This window comes from Seriola aureovittata, chromosome 20, assembly GCF_021018895.1.
Source record: "Seriola aureovittata isolate HTS-2021-v1 ecotype China chromosome 20, ASM2101889v1, whole genome shotgun sequence".
Classification (NCBI taxonomy): Eukaryota; Metazoa; Chordata; class Actinopteri; order Carangiformes; family Carangidae; genus Seriola; species Seriola aureovittata.
The window spans coordinates 4,533,771-4,547,028 of NC_079383.1; the positions used below are offsets into that span (position 1 = coordinate 4,533,771).

General features: G+C 47.4%; 1 protein-coding gene across 3 annotated transcripts in view; it reads right to left on the reverse strand.

Annotated features, from left to right (window-relative positions):
- Nucleotides 1–13,258, reverse strand: part of nrp1a (neuropilin 1a) — a 59,990-nt gene that overhangs the window by 42,506 nt on the left and 4,226 nt on the right. The gene's annotated exons all lie outside the window — the stretch shown is intronic.

Here is a 13,258-nt window from a genome sequence, read left to right on the forward strand (position 1 = left end):
GTTTCTGCCTGTGGTGAAGTGGTTTGTGTTCATCACAATAGACTGAAAAAATATTCCAAGAAGATGCAGCAGTGTGTTTTCCTCCCCAAATTTTATCTATTTGTGAAATCAATTCCTTTCCTCTCCTCTCCATCTTTTGATTCACAGCTCACAACGGAGAGCATCAATCTTTCTGTAGCTCTGCTCTGTTCTATCAGCAGACTTATAATTCACCTCAGAGTCTGTGTCTCTGCAGCTATCTGACTCCTCCCCTGCAACTGCCAAAAGCTGAGCATTGCCAGACGCCTAAAAAATTGATGCTGAGATGCATCACTGAGATGAAGAAGGAGAGGAGAGCAAGCTGCTGCACATTCGAAGGGGCTGAGCAAGTGCATGATATACTGTGTGCGCAAATGTGTGCACATGCAGATCATTATGCACATTGTGTGGCATTATGCATTTAGTGTAGCATGTAATCATATCTGTGCATGTGAACCGAAGCCAAATAACTAATGTTTTCATTTCGGCTGTCCTCACAGAGAAAATAGTCTTATTGTTGCTTCTATTTCAACTCGTCGCACCTCCAGAAAAGCTGTTTATTGCATTTTTACCCTGGTGCATCATCAGATGGGATGGCCCCCATAAAGGCGGCACAGTGGGAGAGAGGATGCAGATGGAAAGAGAGAATACGCCCTGGGGGGTCCTCACTGTGCTCTATGTGCGAGGACAGACAGAGAGAAAGAAAGAAGAGACCTCTAAAATTTCTCTATTTGTGCCTAAATGACTGGTGCTTCAGCCAGAACTCCTGCGATTCTGCACCAGTGGGTCCACACGCTCCATCCAAGCCCTTATCATCTGGAAGACATTATGGGGAACGCTTGGCGGGGGCAGTCTGACGCCTCCGAATCGCTCTCCTGTTGCCGGCCGTGTTAAATGTAGCTCTAATCCACTGCTCTTAACACCTGTGAGGACTTGCTTCTGGGGTTGAGAGTCTTCATGGAAGACCGGAGGACAGGTAACAACCTCTATCTTGGATCATACAGGAGGAAGATGAACGTGGCCTACTTTTAGGCCCCGGATGGTTTCACGTTTTCGGGGTTTGCCTCTTAACTCCGTCCTCCTGACCTGTCGAGTTAAACTTAGATTCCTCTTCTCGCAGGTGAAGTGTGTGGTGATTTTTTTTTCTTTATGTTGTATCGCTGCTGTTGTTGTTGGTCTTATTCCTCATGACAATACAATCCAGTTGAGCCACGCACCTATTTATCTGTCTAGTCTGCTTTGGGTCTGGGTGGGCCTGTCAGCACGCCACAACACACACACACACACACACACACACACACTGATGATTGCACACACACACACACACACACACACACACAGTGAGCTGCCTACCACAGTGCTAATAGTGAAAACGGTTTGCCAACCCAGTGGGGAAATTAAAGGGAAAAAAGAGAGGGGTAGGGGTGTGAGGGGGGGTGAGGGGGGGGGAGTGGAGTGAATGTAATTCTCAACGACCTTCGCTTCACCGACTCAAATGTATTAGCTCGCCTTCTTTCTTCAGGCACAGAGAGAAAGCAATCCGCTAGTGTCAAACGAGAACATTAGGCCTCCTCGCAAAGCCAAAGAGAAGGCGACAAACCGCTGGTCTAACAATATAACAGTTATATTGCCTGAAGCTTTCCCATGGAAATAATCTGTCCTCCCTCTATAAACGTCCGCTTGATATGGTTCTACAAAAGCAATACAATCTGAGGCAATGGAATAACACTATGACAGACTGTATAAGCCTCATACAATTGGTTAGAGTTCTTAATCAGACCATTTATAAGCTCCAGCATTCTGTGGGAAAACCCCAGAACAAGAGCTCTTTCTTTGCTATTACTCTCTTTGGTTCAGCTGTGTACGGAACAAATGCCTGACGCTTTTCACCGCCATTTCTCTTTCTGTGGCTGTCACAGTGTAACCCGCTATTGCACGAAAACATGTCACCTACAACATGTCAAAACATCTCCCGAGTAACACAGGTGAAAAGGCCTCTACAACACGCTCGGGACAGCTCTGTGAGGCCCGGGGAGGCTGAACAGGAAAAGGGGACGTTGTTGTCAGCTGTCAGGAAACTCGAAGCCCGTGACTTCACAGGTTAACGAGTCTCGGCTAACAAACTGTCATTGGGGCTCCAGGAAAACATCATTAACATTTGTACAATGGGGCCCGAGACAAGCTGATCGTCCGACTTACTCTTTCCGAGCCTGGAAGGGACATATCGCTGAAATAAAATGATCTCTTTCTCCACTTTCCCTCCCATACTGCCTCCCGTCTCGCATGTGACATTCATTAACCTGAGCTAGAATAACAAGTTCCTTCTTTCCTTGGGTCCAGTGCAGTTGTAATGACCCAAGCGTCATCTTGCCTGGACACACAAGGAAGAGCAAAAAAAGAAACCTGGGCAGTAAACCAGGTCTACGTCTTAATGTTTCAGCTACAAACATTAACCCTGGTGACTTGCTAACATTAAGAGTTTTATAGAAGGGAAAGGACCTCATCGTTAAAACAGAAGGCATGAAAAAATTAGGAGGCTTTTTTAAAGCTGTCACCCTCATCCACTGATGTGTCTCTACTTCTGAATCTGCAGAAAATTATTGCAGGGCCTCAGAATGCGCCAACCCACCGAGTGGGATAAACCACCGACCAATCAGAGCTGATGGGTTCAGAAGTGGTTCCTTGTCGGGGAGGGGAGAAGGGTATTATTGCTTTTGCTCGCCACCACGCTGCCGCACGGATGGATGGAAGATAAAAAAGATGGATATTCCCCGCCCAGACGGCCCAGCTGCACCCGTCCGACGGGCCTCTTTGGGGTGTCACCCCCGGCATGGTTAGACTCAGCGCTGTCATATTTTTAGACGCCGTCGTGGCTGTTTTTGGTTTTGTGGCGGCCTCGGCCACACGTTTGTAAAGCATATTCGCTTTCCTAAACAGCAATTATCATTAGCATTGATGGATTTAACGTGCCTCCATCCATTAGCGTTCCTAATTACACTGTCGAGAGGTCTGCTGTCGCCAACAATCAAATTAATGAATTCAGCTATTTAGGCTCGATTATTGCCCCCCCCCCCCCCGCAACACTCACAATAATCCTTTATTCTGAAATACGAGCACAGACAGAGGGAGATTTCTGCCTCCAGGGGGGGGGGCCCTCCTGCTCACAGATGATGAACACAGACCACCTCACATGTAGGACATAAGTGTGTTCAGCTGACTTGTTTTCCCCTCCCCTGAGCGACTGCGACATGCCTGCAGGAACGAAGCAGAGCTGTGCATCTTTTCAGCTATCCTGATCCACTTCCCTCATTACGATTGACAGATGATATGTAGGTCACGATAATGTGATTATAGAAATGTGAACATGCCTCAGTAGTTAGCCACTTTTTCTATGTGGCATAACACAGCTGACTTGAAGATGAAGCAATCAAAGGTCTTGACGGTTATTATCGATATAAATATATTTATTAAAGAGGTTGATTTAAAAGATTTTTTTGTTTTAATGCATCCTAAAGTTGTTTTACAGTCAGGTCTTTTTGCTGACGTCAGAAAATGCTTCCACTGATGAAAAAGTGAAGAGAAAAATAATAATGTCCAATAATGATAATATTAAAAATAATGTAAGGGAGTTTTTAAACCAGTGAAAATACATCAATGTGCAGTACAGTGCTGATGTGCAAAGTTCAAGAAAGCTGCAGCTGTGAGCAGGGTTGAGAATCTCCATAGCACATCTTGTTATCATGACTGCAGCGAGAAGAAGTAAAATTAAATATAAAACTGCCAATGGCAAAATGGAAATACACATTTAGCACTTTTTCCTGCTAAGTGCGCTTCGGAAATGAAATTGCTTAGCATACAGCAGAGCTCCATATGTATCTTAGTGTGCAGATATGAATATTCAGGCTCTGAATGTATGCTTTTGCAAATGAAGCCACCGACCCTCAGGGTCAATTTCTAAGAAACACTTCATAGAAGTAAAGTCACAGTGTAGTAATGGCCTTATTATATAGTAATTCTGGCTGAGAGCTGCTGTGCAGTATGTCGGTTATACATACACCCTCTTGTGAAAAACTTTAACATGTTAACAGAGCCAGAAAACTCTGTGATAGGATTTTCAAAGGCCTGAAAAAGAAAAGCAGGAAATTGGTATAAAAGTCTGAAAAACAAGAAAGCAACGCAATGAGATCGAAAGGATGAAAAGACCCGGGTGTTTTGTCAAAGAGGGAAGAGGCAAAGAGAGGGAGGGAAAGAGAAGCACTCCAGCCCATTTCTGGGGCCATTACAGGAGGGAATGACTCCCATTTGTCCCACCTTGACATTTGAGAGGATCTCTGATTACACAGGAGCGAGGGGCGGGCAGAGGTGAGCGAAGAGAGTCCTCCACAGGGGTCTGTGGCGCGGCTCAGATGATACGCCGTCGTTACGACAATGAGAAGTCAAGGGTAAAAATAACAGGGCACTGGGAGTGGGGATGGGGTGGGGGTAGGGGTGATGTGGCATAGCGGGGCTGACGCTCTGAGCACACTGTCGCCTCCCTGCTCTCGTCGCCCTGCTCACCCTCCAGGGCACCTACAGGGCTCAGTTACATGGATACATGCACACCCTGCAGGGAGGCCTGGTGGATATGACTCCATTGTGCAGACACATCCACATGCATACATTTCCATTAAACACAAAATGAAAATTGGTGAGAAAAACCATGTTTGTACATCTCTTCATTGGGTTCTCTATCTCTTAGACCAACCGTGACTTTCTGATAAACTCCTGGAGGAGACTTGGATCGTGACGCTAATCAAAAGCGTCCAACAACAAAACCCCATTTATTTTGAGTATGTCACACAAAAAAGGTGGTGCGTTTAGGGTTCAGACTATTACTGGATATCCTGTTCATGACTACATGATTGAGCTCCAGGAACCATGTGACAAGAATAAACATGAGGAATCATAAAGATAATTGTTAACAACCTTGAGCCAGTGACCCACTGAACTTTACATGGGACTAAAATTAGTCAAGTGAGCGCTACATGACTTCATGTTTTATGGGCTAAACAATAACAGCGACAATATGCACTCGCCAACATGGAGCGGCATAGACACTCAGACAATCATCTGTCTGTTTTCTGATGCTGTGAGGAGCTAGCGGTGCTCCCCGCCGGATAATGAGCGAGGAGCATGCCGCATTCAAAGACGGCGAGAGGGGCAGAGGAGGAAGAGAAGGGAGGAGTGGAGCTGAGCTGAGGAGGAGGTCAACTAGAGGTAAAACTCTAAGTGCTGTTCTCTCTCCTCTCCACAATGGGCAGGAAGTGAGAAAGAGTGACTGGCTAGGCAGATAGAAAAAGAGAGTGTGAAGGCATGTAAGTTCAGCCGCTGTTAGAGGTGGTGCAGGAATAAAAACAAAAGAGAGGGAATAGTGCAAATAGCTGATAGAGGTAGTTGGCAAACAGTTGTCAACACTGCTGAAGGTTCAGCGGTGAGAAGCTTGCTCTGTCTCTGAGATTCTGTTACATGGCTCTGCAACAGAGAGGAAGCTCGAGGGCAATTGTGGTAATAACTGCACTGGGAATTATTCAATTAAACACCCCATCTGCCCCCCCCCCCCGGCGTTCTCCCTCTTTCTTTTCTTTGTCCTCCCTGCAGCCTGTGGAGGCGGCGGGGGTTGGAGGGGTTAGAGAGCAGTCTGGGCTGGGCGCTGAATGACCCGGTCATCTGGCTGGACATGCAGCCACTTGGCTGGGAGCAGGGGAGAGTGTGAACAGGCCCTGAGTGAGTGTTATGGAGGAAGAATGGGATTGTCCTCTTCAGTGTAGACAATCCGCACGCATCAGCAGCCACACCTGACCTTAAACCACACAGTAACCTTGAAACAAGACAAGCTATTTCTGGCTCTTAACAGGAAGAGGAAAGGGGATGATGAAAAAGTAAATAGGAGTGTTTTTACAATGGGCACATATTTACTAGCACAGTCAGTTGATCCGTTGCCGCCAGATTTGTGCAGTTTCCTTTGAATGTGGATCAGCCCTTCTTTTAAAACCACATCCTTTATTTCATTCTGATGGCTGCATTGTTCTCGCTGCGTGCAAAGAACTCTGATTTTCCAATGATGCAGCACTTTGAACGCCAAACAGTCCATGCTGCGAGGGCCACATGCCAAGCGGTGCATCTCTTCCGTGGTGCCGGGCAGAGCGGCTGAATGCTTGGCATTACGGGGCTGATCTAAGTGCTGATGGCCGGGCCAGCCCTTGCCAGCATTTGGAGGGCAAGGTGACTCTTCCAGTTACTGGCCCCGTAATCAAACTTTCCTGCCAACTTGGAGCCCGACTGTCAAGTATAGTATCACTTCCATCTCCTTTCTGGTCAAATCCTCGGGGGGATTGTGTAGGAGGAGAGGGTCTTCTTGGCACTTATTCATATATATGCAGGGGTCATCCTGGAAAGGCTGGACAGGCGCCAGAGACACAGGCGTCTAATAACACTTTCAGCACTGCCCTGCTGTGATAATGCCACACAAGGTTGCTGTGAGGCTGAATTTACAGTCCTATTTTACAATTACTGTCAAATAACAAAAGAAATAAAGCCGTGTGAAAAAAAAAAAAATGCAATGCTGGCTGCAAGGGAAAAGAAAGACCACAACTAATGTTGCCAATTTAGTGAAGCGAGATCAAGCAAAGAGCAAACAAAGCCAGCGATTGTGAGTGCTCTAACTCAATCACAGAGCAGTGGGGTACCGCCCCATCAATCACTGTCTGCTTGCCATCCCGGCCGAATCAGGCCGAGCTGAGTGGTGGAGAAACACCAGCGGGCCACGGCAGCCCGCTGTGCGCAAACACGGTGACCGAAAATGACCCCGGGGTGTCTGGGAGCTGAGACAGGAGGGTCCTTGGCTTTACTTCCTACCTACCTTCCCTCTTACCCATTGCAAACAAACTTTACTTCACCCAGAGCCCCTCCAGGGACCTGCTTGATTGTTTGAGTAAAGAGCGATGTGGTCGCTGAGGCCCCCCGCCCCCCACCCCCCACCCCTCCCACCTGCCAGCCCTTGAGAATCTGTAAGCACCGGGGCGTTAGGGCAACAAACACGACCACAGCCACATCAATCAAAATCATGAGCCGCATTCAAGGTTAGAACCACTGAAGGAAACATGTCTGACAAGCCTGGACACGCTGTATTAAAGTGTCCACAACTCCCTCATCAATTCAGCTAAAGACTCCCCTCTCTGCCCCTTCTCCTCCGGGGTGGGTGGATAACTAAGACATTGGGAGACAGTGTGTGAAAGTAATCCACCCCTGATATCTGCCCTGAAACCCACATTTCACAAACTGAAATTACCATTCATTCATTCCCCCTCTGTGTCACTTCCTGTTGTTTACCCGTGCAGCCTCATAAACTGAGAAATCAGCATTTGATGGAAAGAAAAGAAGGCGAGAGAGGAAAACCTGTTGCTAATTATATTATATGAGGCAGGGGGTGGGGGTGGTGGGGGGTGGGGTACTTATTGCCAACTGTCCTTTGGAAACAGAAACGCATAATTGAATTACAGCCTCAGTGTTTAATGCTTTTTCGTCGGTGCTGGAAGGAAAACGAGTATGAATTTTCTTACAGTCAATAGATGTGTGTCCAGATAGAGAGCTGAGATTACCAAATGTTGTCCTCTAATCACGAGTCTCTCCATACGGCTCCTTTTCTAGCAATCTGTTTTGGATAAAAAGTAAAAGAGCATGCGGCTGACATCTCTAAGCTGTGTGGCCCGCGGCTCCATTCCACAAGAAACTTCCATATAGGGAAGCTTGTATTGGTTTGGGCCTGGAAAGAAAAAAGAAACGGAAGAAAAAAAAAAAAAAAAAAGAATTCGCCAGCCGTGTGCCAGAAACAGCTTAGTGACACTCAATCCCTGGCAAACACGAGTTGCTAACTCCCACATCGAGATGAAAAACAAAACAGGCAGACACGTGACACTGTATGATGCTTTTGTGCTGCCACAGATATGTGACTGAGGCTTGAAATCCGCCGGGTTATTTATGAGCACGGGCCTCGACTCGTCTCTTTCTCCCTTTCCTCGCCCTCCCTCATTCCTCCTTTTTCCTACTCCTCCAATGTGAAGTGGACCTCCCTCCCGCTGTGAGCTAGAGTGGCTCGCCTCCCGGTTGTGGTCAGGTTGTGCATGAATCAAAGTGGTGACAGAGCAGCGGGGAGGATGGCAGATGCCACGGCCAGAAAGCTTTTCAATCAGGCTGCCCTTCCAAGCCGCGGCCAAGGTGAAACACTTCACCGGGAGATGAAGAAGAAAAAAAAAAAAGAACCCTCAACCTGACGGTCACCCACACGCACACACATATGTACCGCAAGCATGCAGGCACACACATGTGCGCAGACCTACTTTAATCCTGCTCATTAGCCAGGAAGCAGCCCTTTATGTTTAAAAGAGATGAAGAAGAAGAAAGAGAGTAATGACAGCGAAGGTCAACAGCTTACTGATGCAACATCTCTGTCTGCTGTTCTGTCTTTTCTGCCCTCTGGTTAATTAGCAAGGTGAACACTTTACATTTATCAGCACTGCAGCTCTCATTCGCTTTGAATGGCTCACTTGCCTCATTAATGGTTCTGTTCTGCAGGTGGAGAATAGGACGAATAGATTGTAAATAGACATTTAAGATGTGGAACGTTTCTCTGGAAGTTTTTACAATGATGACAAAATACGGTTTGGTATAATTTCTGTGAAGTTCAAACAAAATATATTCAAAGTGGGCTGCTCTTTGAGATGCGTTTGACAAGCTCTTTTTTTTCAAGACGCACTGTTTCATTTGATTTCCATTGTTATGAACTGTGGGAGTGCGTTGCTGTGGAAAATACCAGGTGCATAATTTCAGCTGCTTTTGTCAAACCTGGTAGTTAAAAGAAGTGGTGTCGCCCTAGGCACTCTTTATTTTGCTGTGCCTATTTTGAAGCGTCACTTTCAACCCCCTTCCCCTCCCGGCGTGGATGCCTCTCTCTGACATTCACTTTGAAAAGAAGTACATATCAACAACAGAAATAAATGTCCGCTAACAGGCCATAAGTATCTCCAACAATCTATGTCACTCCGAAGCCCCCCCCCCCCGGCCCCCAGAGGTCACAGCACTTCCCGTCTTTAAAAGCCACCGCCACCACCACCGGCCTGTTAAAAAAAGGTTCCTCTTGCATTACTGCCGTATTTATTTCCTCCATGACAACGGCTGATAAATGGTCACGCAGCCCACTTCTCCTTATTTGCCCACGGTTGCCTTGCAGGGGGAGTGTGAGAAGAGCGGTTAGCTAGGGAGGAGTTATTCCTCCCTGCTCCCCAGCTGTGAAGCTCCACTGCTCTTTCCCGTGGAGCTGCTTCAAGCTATTCAGGTGGAAGGGGAACAGGGGATTAGGGAAAGTGGCCAAGTAGCCTCCTCTGCCCACTCTCACTTCCTAAGAACAGGTGGCCCTCTTTGTTGTGCGCTATGACCATATGAGTGGAGTTAGCGGGATTCCACATGACAAAGAAAGAGCCAACTATAGATCTGGAATAGGTTAATACTGCACTCCCCCTTCCCCAGGCTCCTGTTAGTCATCTCTGGAGTCCCGGCCTGGTCAGGAATGCCAGGAGGGGCAGGATGTCTATTGTAGAGGGTACATAGCGGAGAATGTTTGCCTTCCCAGCAGGCCAGGCAGCTCCACGGGGGCAGCTCAGCAGGAGATCAGAGTGGAAGTGGCAGAGGGACAGAGAAAGGGGATGACTACAATTAAAAAGAGGGGAAAAAGTGCTTTTCCAAGCTTTGGGTTACAGGCTCCTACAAGCAGGGGGGCTCTCGCGGACTTTTGAAGTGTGGCAGGGCAGCAGACTTTCGCTGACTTTCTGCAACAGTCTCCCCCACAAAGAGGGGTGCTTGAGAAGGCATTCCTCGAATATCTCTACTGCCTAGTACCACCCTGCCATACATCTCATCTGCTGCTCAGACTGTCACAGTGGAATTTCTGTGAGGTCCAAAAAATACTATCCAGACGGAGAGAAAAGCAAAGAAATGAGGGAGGGCTGAGAAAAAAAGGAGACTCTCTCTCCCTCTGTTTTTAACCCCTCTCTCCTGCGCCTCCAAAACAAACAGTGCAGCCTTGACTGGCTGGCTGACTGGCTGCAAGGGAGTTCAGAGTGCTGGAGAAGTACGGGAACTGTTTTTTCAGTCTGGTCAGCAAATCTGATGCCATCAATGATTCATAATGTTGTCAGGAGTAGGCTACATCATATCTATAGAAAGCTGGAGAGGAGAAGGTGGAGAGAACAGCCCCGCAGCTCAGGATGAAACGCTCTAGTTTGAGTGAATTCAAAACTCTGGAAACTCCAACTTCATCCGACTTCTACACAGAAAATATTACCTCAACAATAAGAACCGCACTGCGTCTTACAAATTAGATCAATTGCCCTTCAATCTGCCTTATGTGAAACCTGTCTGCCACTTGTTTAGATTCAAATCCACTGAAAGCTCAATTTTTCCTTCAGATGTCGGAGCTGCCACAGCCAGACGAGGCTGACAGCCACAATCAGATAACAGAGAAACAGAACGGGTGTGTGGGGAGGGGGGCGGCGCAGAAGCATATCTATTTACTTCAGTTTTCACTTGAGCTTAGCTAGTGCATTCCGCTGATTTTTCAGAGCGAATTGGCTTCAAATATTTGCCTTGATGCCGGCTGCGCCTTTCGCCTCAAACTTCATTAGCTGCAGGAGCGGCGAGGGTGGCCCCTGAAACTCCACTCTGTGAGAGTCTACAACGGTGCGTGAAAGGTAAACACGTTCTGCATTCAGAATCACAGGGCTCACTTAGTCTCCTTATCTCTGTGATGAAGTGTTTTCCTCCTCCAGCTCTCAGGATACAGGCCTCTTCACTTCCCCAAACAAACCTGTCAAGGGTAGCGCACACGTGCAACAACACCGCCGCGGCCAGACTCCGCTCGGATGAAGGCTGTTTTTCTTTTTACGAGCACTACTTTGAGTGCTTCTTGTTTGGTTTGCTGATAACAGCCATGTTGGGGAACATGTGGTGCATATGTGTTCCATTTGCCCACTAATTAGATTGCAAGGCAGTGCACTGAAGCATGCATTGTAGCCCCCACCCCCTGCACCTCCACCCACTCTGCCAGTCCATCAGATAAGGAAGCCATTCTGACTCTCATCAGTTTCCATTATGTAAGGGCAGCTTTTGGTGAGTGGAGTTGCTACAGGGAGTCTGATGAGTCCAAAACAAATCATACCCAACTACTGTCTACAGATACATAAGTGACTATTCCATTGCTTATAATTGAGTTACCTATGACATGCCTTGTCAGCGATTAACACAATAACCCACCCTCATGTTACACAGTGCCATGATTTAAAAGAAATTAAGGGGGGAAAATGGATTTCACTCAGTGGCTTGTCTTTGCCGGCTAAAGCCAAAGTGAAGCCGCACAAGGTGGAATATATTGTGAAGTGGAATTGAGGTCCCAAGAAAACCACAAAAAATGAAACGGTCGACCACATTAAAAATAGGAAAAAAGCTGTGGGTCAGTTTGACCCCGTTTCCCGGTGCAATCTCCGCGTGGCCCACGTGGATCAGAGACTCACTCAAGTTTCACAGCCTGGCTCATTTGTTAGATTATCCTCCAGACTGGCAGCTCCTCTGACCTCACTATTGGTTGTGTTGGTGTCAAATGTAATTAATGTGCACATAGAAAGATATACAAGATGAAAAAAACTGATGATGAGACTGAGAGGGAGATACTCACAGATGCAAACACATCCACTGCACAAACTTCATCTGCTAACAAATTTATGAACAGCCAATTAACTGCCAATCTGCAAATTCGGTGGCTGCTGAATGAAAGAGCACAGCTAATTTGAAAATGATACATCGATGGATCACTAAACTCCAAGCCCGCCCTCCTCTCAACCTGGAAAAAAGCTGCCTTCCTTGCGCCTGCGGGGACTGAATTCTTTTTACTGCGTGTGTTTAGACACAGGAAATTCATTCCTGACTAATTTGATTAGCTCAAGCATTGTTACTGCCCCCCCCCCCCCCCCCCCCCCCCCCCACCCCTACTCATACCCCATTCCTCGCTCTCTGTTTCTAACTGAGGATCGTAGACAGTTTAATGGTCCCGCCGGTGCTGAAATTGGACCCAAAAGAAGTGTCAAGGAGCAGCCGGGCTCAGAGAGACAACACCATTCCCTCTGCCATAAATCTCTGACAGCAATAAAGAAAAGGTTAAAGTGGGATTGAAATCCGGGATTAAAGAACCAAACCCCTGCAAACGTACACCGGGGCCATTCAAGGAGCACAAAAGACGCGTAGGGTCCAGGTTTTTCTTTCGGGTGGAACAGGGATACAGTAACAAGATCCAGCAAAGCCCCGTACTCTCCCGAGCCCTGCAGCGTAAACAAACAGCTGAGACCGAGCGGGGCTGAGGCACCGACACACGCACACACACGCACACACACAAAAACCCCACACACAATCACGGACACACGGACAAGGCAATCAGAGCGAGGCTTTCTGCCCAGGCAAGGCTCACCTCAGGGCACCGGCACTGACACAGGCTCATCACATTACTGTCTGTCTCCGGTTTCATCGGCTTAAACTATCTCTCTGACAACAGGTTAGCTGCTCAGCCTTTTGTCAGATGTGACAGCTCGCGGCTTACCAGTCAAATAAGGATCAGTAACTACCTGTAACTGAGAGATCCACCTTAAAAGAGTTATTTCACCTCGTTTTGAGTCGAAAGAAATCCCAGAGGAGGAAGGTAATTGTACTTGTTTCGAGCTCTGACATTAACAGAGCGACTGCCTCATTAAAATAAACAGAAATTTGTTCTTTAATGTCATCCATTCCTGCAATTTCTCGCTTGTTTTGGAGAGTAATGGGATTTTATGAAAGTAAATGGCTTATTAAGATGGACATTTTTTTCAGTTAATGGCCTCTAGTGAGTTTTTGGCCCCTCGGCTCTGCCCCCAGAAGCCTTCTGCAAAAGTACCGTAGCTCAAATCAGTATTATAGCCCGGTGACTTCATTCTACAAAGACGAGAAGCGAGGACACTCCAAAACCAAACGGCAGGGGTGAGACATTCCTGCCGCCCTATGTAGTGCCAGAGCGGGAATACATCAACACTGCCTCACAGAGCCAGCGGACACTAGATGGCGCAGTTTCATGTGCAATATGCATAAGGGAAGGGAGGGACGCACGCACGCACGCGCGCACACACACACA